Source organism: Papaver somniferum, chromosome 3, assembly GCF_003573695.1.
Source record: "Papaver somniferum cultivar HN1 chromosome 3, ASM357369v1, whole genome shotgun sequence".
Lineage (NCBI taxonomy): Eukaryota > Viridiplantae > Streptophyta > Magnoliopsida > Ranunculales > Papaveraceae > Papaver > Papaver somniferum.
Window position 1 is genome coordinate 197,002,253 of NC_039360.1, and position 12,682 is coordinate 197,014,934.

The following is a 12,682-nucleotide window of genomic DNA, read 5'->3' on the forward strand; positions in this document are numbered from 1 at the left end:
CATGCTCAATTCAAAAAAACTTAGCCTCATTGTCTAATCAAGTCTACAACTGACTAATCAAATACACGTCTTCTTTGCAGACTCCATGTTCGTAAGACATCAATCACGTCACGTGGGGGATATCAATTAGGGTTTTGGTCTGGCGGCCTACAGCACGTGTGTTCATCCGCGATGAGAAATGTGAGTAAGTCGTGCAAGCAGTTGACGAAGTTAGCAAAGTAGTGGGTGGACAATCAACCAAGTCTCTGCACGACCTGAAACTGGTTAATACACGATTTCCCACTTTTCCACTCTTTCACTTGAGCAACTGTGACACTTACTGGAGATCAATGTGTCTAATATTCTTGCAATATAAATAAGTCTCTGAATCCACGATTGAAGAACACACAATTTTCGAGTAATCAGTCTCAAGAATTCCATCAATCGACCAGAACTTATTCGAACTCAACAGTTCATAAAAAACTTGCAGAAACCTACAACACATTAACAATACTTGATCATCATTGATCTCAGAAAATTCTCAGCTTCCCTCCTACGGATCAACCATCTTCCCTCTTTGTGACCAAATTGACTCTAGAACGACCATTGTCTTGGTTTAGACCGGAGTCCTACAGATTGATCTCTCAAACTTAAAGCACTCCCGTGCAGTGCATCTATTTGAGGTTAAGCAGTTTGAACGGTTGAGGAGTCTCGTCCACATGGTCGTCTCTTCACTTTCCTAAAAAACCAGCAAATCGTTTTTCCCCATATACAGACTTGAAGACTTCATTGGGATTGTAAATCCAGACCCAACTATTTTCTGTATAGTTGCATGTTCTGATCTTGCTATTTTCTATCGTGATTGAGTACTATCTTCTCTAAGATTTGCTCGAGATTTAATCTCTGATAGGCAAGATAAAAAGTATTCACAAACATCTTCGTCTCATCGTTTGTGATTCCACAATATCTTGTTTCACTACCATACGGTTAAGATTATTGTGAGGTGATTGATATCCCTAGGTTGTTCTTCAGGAATATAAGTTTGGTATATCAATTGATTCTTGTTCAACTTTATTTATCAATATGTAATAAAACTTATAGGTATTTCTGTGGGAGACAGATTTATCTATTCAATATACTTTCATGTGTGAGACAGATTGGTTTATCAAGTCTTCGACTTTGGGTCGTAGCAACTCTTAGTTGTGGGTGAGATCAGCTAATGGAATCAAGTGCGTAGAGTCCTGCTGGGATTCAGAGACGTAAGGAACGCAATTGTACCTTGATCAGTGTGAGATTTGTTAGGGCTCAACTACATTCCAGTCTGAAGTTAACTTGGAGTAGGCTAGTGTCTGTAGCGGATTAATACAGTGTGGTGTTCAAATATGGATTAGGCCCCGGGGCTATTCTGCATTTGCGGTTTCCCCGTTAACAAAACTTTTGGTGTCTGTGTTATTTCTTTTCCGCATTATATTTTCTACATAGTTGAAACATCACAGGTTGTTCCTAAGTTCAATCAATTGTGAATCCAACCTTTGGATGTTGATTAAATTGATTGACACTTGGATATTGGTTTTTGATGCCGTCCAAGTTATTTCTTATATTCAATCGGGCTCACAAATTCCTATTCGTTTGATTGCGGATTGAATTGCGAAATAGAGATATAACTCTTTGATATACTTTTCTTAAGATTGAGTCTGACTGTCTAGTTGATTCTCTTGAAAGTATATTGGAGTTAGTCCATACAGATTGCTAAGCGTAATATTGGGTGTGGTTGTTAGACCTCCACTTTTTCAGGAGGGCTTGAGTTCTTTCAAAGAATAACAAATTTACCTCTAAATTTGCCTACTTGGGAATTAGAGGATTTAGGTCATCCCCTTGTAGTAATCTTTGGAAGCACATTTAGAAACTTAGAGTTCCTCATAGAATTCACATTTTTACTTGGAAAACTGCTAAGAATGCTATACCTACCAGGACTTTCCTCAAGACCATAATGCCTATGAATGTTGTTGACTGTACTAGATGTTGTCACCCTAATGAAACTGTTATGCATGCTTTGGTTTTATGCCCTTTTGCTAGTCATGTTTGGTTTCTCTCTTCTTGGTGTATAGTACTCGGGCCTTTAGTAATAAAACTTTCGTTGATTGGGTGATGTTCTGGTTAATTGACCTTGGTTATAGGTTTCCTAATGAATCTCAATGTTTGTTTGTTACTATTCTTTGGTCTCTATGGAGTAGCAGGAAACAATTTAGTCTTTCAAAACACTAAGGAATCCCATTTAGCTGTCCTGAATAGAGAGAGATACACCCATGATTCTGACTAGGAAACCAAAAATCCACGTTAGCACCTCTATTCCAATTGGTTTGTTGGATAAATGGATGACTCCTCCTCTTGGTTGGATAAAATTAAATACTGATGGTGCCTTTAATGATACCTCTTTGGACAATGGAGCAGGATATATGATGAGAGACTTTACAAGTAAAGCTTCTTTTTGTGTTGTTGTGGTTTTTGAAGTCCAGTCTGCTGTTGAATCTGAAACCAGAGCAATTTGGGTTGTGTTAAAGAAATAAGTGGAGAAGAAACTTACTCATGTCATCATTGAAAGTGATGCTCAATATCTTATCAAACTTTTTTCCTCTGGACAGTTTGATGGAGATACTAGAACATATGCTATTTTTAAATACATTCAGTTATTTTCTTCTAAGTTAGAAGCTTGTATGTTTAATTTTCAACCTAGATTATGTAATTCTATTGCCCATGAGCTTTCTCAATGTGAAATAAAAACATAAATCTACTATATACTGGTCTGTGCCTCCAATCTGGCTCATGCCAGTTGTTAAGGGGGATCATTAGCCTTGCTGAAGGCCTTCGCCTAAAAAAAACGTGCCCTTTTAAAAAAGTGTGGCTCTTATCCGTGGTAATGAAGAATGTACGTGGGAACCAAGAAAATGCTTAATGTTTCTAATTTAGGGTTGTTGCGATTAAAGATTAAAGGGTGTTGTTAACTTGTATACCCGTATACAAGCTAACAGGTTCATAATCGACTTTTAGTTGCATTGGAAATTGGAATACGTTAGGAATCAATAAGAACATAGCAATAACGTAATTTTCTCTATAATCGAGTTTATGTTCCACTAATACCCTTCAATTTTGTTAATGAAAAATAAAGGTAGTGAGAACATTCACGAAATCCTCTCCTTTTCTTATTGTTCTTTCCTTTTAATTTTCTTCCTTCTCCGTTTATCTTTCATTCTCCTTTTATCTTTTCGTCGCCATTTTTATTATAATACTGTAAATACCCGAGTCATACTTTGATAGATATTATATACATACGTTTTTTTCCTGTTATTTCCTTTTTGAGTCTAATCATTCTGAAACTGATTAAATTTTCTTCCCAATCTTTAAACATTCGAGTAACAACAGTTATTGCTAAATCATTCATTTCCTGATCCTAAACCACTAGAATAACAACAAACCATTCAAATAAACAATAATTTTTATTTCTCATGCTAAGATGATGAGGTGCCCTGTTTTCTGTTACGAACGTAATATAGTTGTACGTGTATTTTGTATGTGTGTATTGTGTGATCAGTTATTGTCAGTTGTTTGTATTTGAAATCTCTCCTGGAGATTAGGTTGGATGGTTGTAAAAGGAACCTTACGTTAAGGTATCCTCCACTATAATGAAGGAAGGAAGAAATAACATGTTGTTTGTTTAGATTGTAGTTTAATGTTAGTTTAGTTTAGTTTAGGGTTAACAAGCAAAATCCTAGCAATTGGTATCTAGAGCACTTTACTGGCACAACTATCAATTCCGTACAATTTGGTTCTGTTGAAAATCACAATCTACAACAGAAAAAAACAAACAAGATGATGATGAAAGAATCCTAAATCTCCTATGGCTTCTCCGGAAGCGGTTGTACTATCTATTTAAACAAAGTTAGATCAAATCATCATTCCACCACAGCCACAAACACCAACTTACCGCCCTTCACAACCGCAGACATCAGTTTACCCCCCTCCAAACCCACCAGAATTGCATTATCATCTTCCACCGCAACTGCCACTTTATCCACCAGCACAACCGATAAACCCACCATAATTTTCGCTATATCATCACCAATCCTAGCATTTTCTTACCCAAAAACTAAAATGATATGTATTAGAGATTGAGATTTTAATTGGACATGTATGTTGAGAGACCCTCATATGAATTATAGTAAACTAAACTAGTACAACATGATACATAAAAAGTTCAATCATAAAAATCTCAATCAGAATGAGAGATATTAAGAGAGCGTGAAAGAATTAGATTGAGATATTCAAAAGATAAATGGAAGAAGATCTGTAATTTTTGACATAGGTAACTTTCAATCTTAATGCTTCCCATGAATTTAGACAAACGCACAATGGTCATCCGGCAGATTGATTTTAAGCATCCAAAAACATTGACATTTCTTATTCCTTCACGAATAGATTAAACTTTGTTGTTAAAGTTATAAGGGGTAAAATTGGAAGTGACCATTTCTAAATAGGAGGGATCCCCTCACACTTTTATTATCACACTATCTCACATGTTGGGCGTCATTTTTGCGAATAAAAACCAAATAATAACGGATTTGAAGCTAATATTTTGGGCATATGTTGTTATTGCATAGCTCTACATTCCAACCGAAAATGAGCGTATTCTGAAACGTATAACACCACCTGTTAGAGAATTGATCGGTAGAACTCGCATGCGTTGCTATCTCAAGCATGTTTGTCAATGTTAGTGATCAAAACTGTAAGTATTGATTTCTAGTCTACTATAGCTAAGTCTCAGACTAGAATAGAAAGTGTAGTTCAGCTCAAGGACTTCATGGCGATTCATCATACAAGAAGAAGAACTACTCAAGGAACCGGTGGAACTTCTCGACAAAAAGGTATGTGAAGACTTAAACTTATCTGTCACTCAAAAGTCTATCTATTTTATCTCCTACTTCTTGAGACAAAAAGTCGTATTCTATATATATAGACTTAGATTATACACATTTGGTATCTCGAGCCGAGTATACCTCGCCTATCTATATCTCGAAATATGTGTTGGTAAGCGTTTCGCTTCGACCATGTTTATCTTTACCTAGTGACGAAAGTCATGATATGTTTCAATCACTTTGAAAATTGCTTTGATGAGAAATGGTGTAACAACTGTATAACGTCCTCTAAGAATGTTTCAATGATTGAAACGAGAGTTTAGATTACATAACCAATGATGGACATAAGTATTGTTGTGGAAACACATATGTGCATACGTCCTATCCCTTGAACCAAAGTTTGCGAACTTTGTTGATCAAGAGAAACCGGAAGGATGGCTTGTTTCCAAGTCCGCGAACTCAATCCGCAAACTTCAGAACTTCTCATCCCGAGAAATTTGCTGGAGTTGACAAACTAGTTACGTGAGTATCAGTCCGCGAACCCAGTTCGCGAACCGGCGGAAAGTCTTTTGTGAGATTTTATGCTGGAGTTTGTAAACTTTTTCCGGTTGCTTAAGTCCGCGAACCTAGTGTGCAAACTTAAGAAGGTTATATATCTGAAGATGATTTCTGAACTTAAACTTATATAGACTAAGGAACGCAATTTGCAAACCGTGGCTATAAGGTTCATGAACCGATTCGAGTGAATCAAATCATCCTTGCTTCAATTGTGTCTTGTGTAGTACATAAGATTTCCTTGCAATTGAACAACTCTCTAATTAGTTCATTTGAGTCATTTGAATTAGTTATGGTGAAGAAGAATATGGTTGGTATGAAATGCTCATATGGCTAACCTTTTGGTTAACTATTGTTGAACCAACAATGTACACGTTTGGGTATGGTTAACAAACCTAGAAGAGTGCATTTCATTTGTGTATAACAAGCTAAGTTTTCGATCTAACGATTGAGAAATATTAGCTTGAATCTAAATCAGGTTTTCATCTAACGGTGGATATTATTCGCTTTGTGACCAAGGCGAAGCCCTTATTTGAAAGACTATATAAGGGGACATCTAGCAACTCTGCAAAACTAATCCCCACACCTTACGTGTGATACTAGTTTGCGTGCTAGAGTAGATTCTTCTTTAACCTTTGGTTTTATTCTTCTAAAACCAGGTTAATAACTTAAAGACTTCATTGGGATTGTGAAGCCACACCGATATTACTTTTATCGTAGTTGTGTGATCTGATCTTGCATCTTCTATCGTACGAGTACAATCATATTGATTGGCTTGAGATTGATATCTCTGATAGGCAAGATATAAAAAGTAATCGCAAACATCTTCGTCTCATTGTTTGTGATTCCGCAACATCTTGTTTCGCTACCATACGATTAAGATTGTTGTAAGGTGATTGATTTATCTAGGCTGTTCTTCGGGAATATAAGACCGGATTATCAATTGGTTCCTGTTCACCTTGATTATTATCGAAAGACGGAACAAAACTTTTAGGGTTTATCTCTGGGAGACAGATTGATCCTTTGATAGACTTGTCCTTGGGAGACATATTTGTTTATTGTCAAAGCCTGCGATTTTGGGTCGTAGCAACTCTTAGTTGTGGGTGATATCAACTAAGGGAATCAAGTGCGCAATATCCTGCTGGGATCAGAGGCGTAGGGAGTACAACTGTACCTTGGATCAGTGTGAGACTGATTGGGGTTCAACTACAGTCCATTCCGAAGTTATTTTGGAGTAGGCTAGTGTCTGTAGCGGCTTAATACAATGTGTGTTCAATCTGGACTAGGTCCCGGAGTTTTCTGCATTTGCGGTTTCCTCGTTAACAAAATTTCTGGTGTCTGTGTTATTTCTATTTCCGCATTATATTGTTTTATATTTATAATTGAAATAATACAGGTTGGGTTACTCTAATTGATCCTTGGATATTGGTCTTTGGTACCATCCAAGTTATTCCTTGTGTTTGATTCAAGACTCGCTGATTTCTGTTAGCTCGAGTAAATCAAAACAATAGAGAGATATTAACTCCTTGAGATACTTTTACCTAGACTGAGTCTGGCTGTCTAGTTGATTCTCTAGAAAGTATTTCGGAGTTAGTCCATACAGATTGCTAAGAGAAATATTGGGTGGTGTTGTTAGACCCCCGCTTTTTCAATTGGTATCAGAGAAGGCAAACATGTTTAAGACCTTACAAGTCTGTGTTTGTAGCGATCTGACTCTATGAAAAAGAATACTATCTCTGATAAACGCTTTACAAAAAATAAATTTCTATCTCGTCTAACTCTATTAAAGAGAAGGGTTCTACAATCTCGAATATAGATGAACCTTCTGACTTGACGAGACAGACTAACACTGATATGTGTACTTCTGATTACCCTTCAAATGTGAGCCTCTCCATTAATGAACGGGATTCAGCTGAAGAGAGTGAATTGATTCTAAATCTTGTTAGAATCCAAGCTGATAGATTCAATCGTTTGAAGCACCATGTCAATGTTCTACTTGGTGTAATAAGAGATTGCAAACCCAAAGGTAATTCTGAAGTTCACTCTTCGTGTACATCTCTTGAAGCTAGCCTCAGAAGAGATGCCTTAGAAATTGACTATCGTTTGAGTAAGCTCTCTATTCAAGGATGCTCAAAGCAATCTAATATGCCAAGTACTTCTGACACAACTAAAGATGGTTCATGCTCAGAAGTAAAAACGGAATCCCCTTCTAGTAAAACGGATGTGCCTGAAGTCACCAACGCTCAAGGATGTTGCACATCAAATGAAGGGAAGAAATATTCTAACGATAATATTAAGACTGTATTATCTAATCATTCTGATGATCAGAAAGTATGTCTTGTCTGTGAGACAAAGAGTTCTGCTAAACGAAAGGGAACCTCTAGGTTGAAGAAAAACTTTTTGGCTCAACTTCAACACACCTTAGATTTATTTTTTAAAGGTGTAACTGACATTTGTATGACTAAACCAATTAGTTTTTGTACCTATCCTGTGTATGTTACCAGGAAAGTCAGTTCAATGAGTTCCTCGAACACTCAAGAACAAAACAGACATCTTAATAAACATCGTCTAAAGGAAGATCGTGTAGTGGTCTCTGGAAATAACGCTGCTCCTGTTGAGAAAGGAAGTTCAGAAGAAAGAATGAAAATTTATGAAATGAGAGATAATCTGAAACAGATAATTGAAGGGTATAAAGAATTTGTCAATAGGTTTTCCTTCTCCTCAAACCAAAATTCTTCTGGTAAGAACTCAAACTATGTCTCGTATTTTGATGACAGTAAGTTTTATGATGATTTCTCACATAAAAGGGAGTCCCTCTCTAGATTCAGGAGGAAAAAAAGACTTGACCATAAACACAAATCTCTTGATGAGATTGTGGCTCATAGTTGTGCTAATTAATCACAAGGGTTGAAGAGATTACTCATAAAACCCTGTTGAGTAAGATGTGTTAATATTCAGGTATACTTTTGGCATTTGCATCTGTTAAGTTGAGATATCTTCTTATTGTCCATAGCTAACCTTTTTGATTGCAGACTCACTGTGCTTAAAGTACTGTTTGTAAATTGTCATCAGGAATTCTTCTTCTGAATCTTGTTTCTCGCTTCAATTATGCTCAAAATTGTCTTTCTGTGTTATGGAATTTTTCGAGTCTTTTGTTGCAAAAGTCCCTTTTGGGCTTTATTTTGTTTGGGGGTAATATTATACTCAAACGTATATCCGTGTTCTGGGACGAGTCAACTGTTTAAGAAAACCCTAGAATACCTTCCCTAAGAGACCCTTAAATATCAACCTATTGAGTTTCGAAAGTCACATATGCATACTCTAGGTTGGCTTTTGGGTTGTCAAGAATGTGTTCTTCTTCATCTTGCTATGGTGGTTTTGCAAGAGGATTCCTTGACAAGGGTTGTGTTGTTGAGTCCAAGAAGAAAAGAACCCTTGTAGATGAAGATCATTCTAATGCTTCATTTTATTTTGCCTATGTTCATGAGGATGCTGAAAATGATGATATGATTTCTGCTGAAGTTGTTCATGACTTTCTTAAGTACTTTGAGGAAGCAAAACAAGAGCTTATTGTGACTCTAAAAAATCTTGATGCATTGAAAACTGAGTTAGAAAAGGTTACTGTTGACCTTGGTCTCAGAAAGTCTTACATCAATGATCTTCGCAAAGAGAATCACCTCTACGATGTTGTAATGAATGTTGTTAATCACAAGCTCAAAGACCCTTTGTCTCATGAGGATTCTGAACCGTCCATATGATCTTAGTTCGTGTTCGGAATAGGACTGGAATCTGTTTTTCGTTAGCTTGTTTTATTTGTTGCCTAGTATATCTTCTTTTTGATTTAGTTGGAAGAATAACTAGTGCTTGGAATAGCAATGATTGTGACTACACATAGCTATTATTTTCATCTTCGTGTTCTTTTTTAGGTTTATTGGTATTAAATTCTAAAAATATTTGGAGGATGATGTTTTGCAGTATTTAATCTTTATGATTTGTTATATTGCAATTTGTTATGGATGTTGGTGTTTACGTCCGTGAACTATGTTGTCCCATATTTTGTCAAAAGTAAAGTCGTTCATGATCGGTATTCATGTATTAATTTAAGGATGAATAGACTTTTAACATATACAAAAGTTAAGCCTATATTGTCAATTCTTTGATGGAAGATAGGTTAAAATCTTTTGTGTTCAAGGATTATGTCTATTAAATATCGTTATCCAAATAGTGATGGAAGATAGAATGAATCCTTGTGTATTCCACAGTATTTATCTTCACTGATCCATATTTTATGTGATACTGTGAGGCTCCGTAATGTGTCTTATGTTGAGCACGATACAACCAAGTTGATTAACTTTTGATTAGTTTTGTTGTTTGTTCCGTAAGGTACTTTATGTTGAGCATTTTTGAACTAAATTAATCATATTGTTTGGTTATTTAGTTATTGCTCCATAAGTCTTTTTATGTCAAGCAAAACAAATGACAATTAAATTGATTACTTTTGTAATTAGTTTGGTTATGTATTCCAATTAGATTAATTATGGGTTCTCTTGTAATTAATCTAATGGAGTATTCTCATGCTCCATAAGTTCTCTTATGTCGAGCATAATCAATTAACTTGATCACTTTTGTGTTTAATTTGATTGTGTATTCCGATTAAATTAATCATGGGTTTACTTATGATTAATTTTATTGAGTTTTTGGATATAGAAAATCATTCTCATGGTTTTTGGTGTCCAATAAAAATCCTTCGTTTCTTTCGAAATTAAGGTCGCTCTTGTTGTTCCCTTGGGAATGACATCAAATGGGGGAGAGTTCTTTTGAACTTGTGCTTAATGGTCATATCTTGAGGGGTGTGCAGCTGTGGAATTTTAGAGGGGTTATCTTGTATCTTTAAACTCCTTTATGAATGCATTTAGCTTCGGCTTTATGATTGCATCTAAATTAGTTGGTATATATTTTTTTCTTTTAGTCATGAAATGTCTCTTTCGGAAATTTCATTATGATCCCGTTCTTGTACCCAATTTTATTGACAAAAAGGGGGAGAATTAATATGTAGTTCACACTACAATTAAATATGGTTTTCGGATCATTATGTAAGGGGGGTGGTTTCCATGTGAGATGGAGTATTGACTAAGAGGGAGTGATACATATCACCATAGTATTATTGTTGAAGGTGTGATATAATTGGACTTTGATACTGTGTAATAATACTATGACACTGTATAACAATGATCGAGACCGATGCTTTCTCATTGTTATATCTACGGATCTTCAACAACGGTGATGCTAAACTTACAACCTTTGGGATCATTGGAGTACTTGGAAGTGACGAAGATTTCGAGGAATGTTGAAGATTAGACATGTGGAATAGGAGCTACTAAAGTTTCTTTATCTTTTTTGTATTCCATATGTATTGATAGTTTTGTCACTAAAATTGACAAAGAAGGAGATTGTTAGTGCATTGCTCGGTCGAACTCGCATGCGTTGATATCTCAAGCATGTTTGTCAATGTTAGTGATCAAAACTATAAGTCCTAATTTCTAGTCTACTATAGCTAAGTCTCGGACTAGGATAGAAAGTGTAGTTGATCTCAAGGACTTCATGGCGATTTATCATACAAGAAGAAAAACTATTCAAGGAACCGGTGGAACTTCTCGACAAAAAGGTATGTGAAGACTTGAACTTATCTGTCACTCAAAAGTCTATCTATTCTATCTCCTACTTCTTGAGACAAAAATTCGTATGCTATATATAAAGACTTAGATTATACACATTTGGTATTTCGAGCCAGTATACCTCGCCTATCTATATCTCGAAATATGTGTTGGTAAGCGTTTCGCTTCGACCATGTTTATCTTTACCTAGTGACGAAAGTCATGATATATTTCAATCACTTTGAAAATTTCTTTGACAAGAAATGGTGTAACAACTACATAACGTCCTCTAAGAATGTTTCAGTGATTGAAATGAGAGTTTAGATTACATAACCAGTGATGGACATAAGTATTGTTGTGGAAACACATATGTGCATAAGTCCTATCCCTTGAACCAAAGTTTTCGAACTTTGTTGATCAAGAAAACCGGAAGAATGACTTGTTTCCAAGTCCGCGAACTCAGTCTGCAAACTGTCGAATTCTCATCCCGAAAAATTCTGCTGGAGTTGAAAAACTAGTTGCGTGAGTATGATTCCACGAACCCAGTACGCGAACCGGCGGAAAGTCTTTTGCGAGATTTTCTGCTGGAGTTTGTAAACTCCGTCCGGTTGCTTAAGTCCGCGAACCTAGTGTGAGAACTTAAGAAGGTTATATATCTGAAGATGATTTCTGAACTTAAACTTATAAAGACTAAGGAATGCAATTTGCAAACCATGGATATAAAGTTCATGAACCGATTCGAGTGAATCAAATCATCCTTGCTTCAATTGTGTCTTGTGTAGTACATAAGATTTCCTTGCAATTGAACAACTCTCTAACTAGTTCATTTGAGTCATTTGAACTAGTTAGGTGAAGAAGAATATGGTTGGTATGAAATGCTCATATGGCTAACCTTTTGGTTAACTATTGTATAACCAACAATGTACACGTTTGGGTACGGTTAACAAAACTAGAAACGTGCATTTCATTTGTGTATAACAAGCTAAGTTTTCGATCTAACGGTTGAGAAATATTGGCTTGAATCTAAATCAGGTTTTCATCTAACACTAGATATTGTTTGCTTTGTAACCAAAGTGAAACCCTGATTTGAAAGACTATATAAGGGGACATCTAGCAACTCTGCAAAACTAATCCCCACACCTTATGTGTGATACTAGTTTGCGTGCTAGAGTTGATTCTCCTTTAACCTTTGGTTTTCTTCTTCTAAAACCAGGTTAACGACTTAAATACTTCATTGGGATTGTGAAGCCAGACCGATACTAATTTTATCGTAGTTGTGTGATCTGATCTTGCATCTTCTATCGTACGAGTACAATCATATTGATTGGCTTGAGATTGATATCTCTGATAGGAAAGATATAAAAATTAATCACAAACATCTTCATCTCATTTTTTGTGATTCCGCAATATCTTTTATTGCTACCATACGATTAAGATTGTTGTGAGGTGATTGATTTATCTAGGCTGTTCTTCGGGAATATAAGACCGGATTATCAATTGGTTCATGTTCACCTTGATTATTATCAAAATATGGGACAAAACTTTTAAGGTTTATCTGTGGGAGACAGCTTGACCCTTTGATAG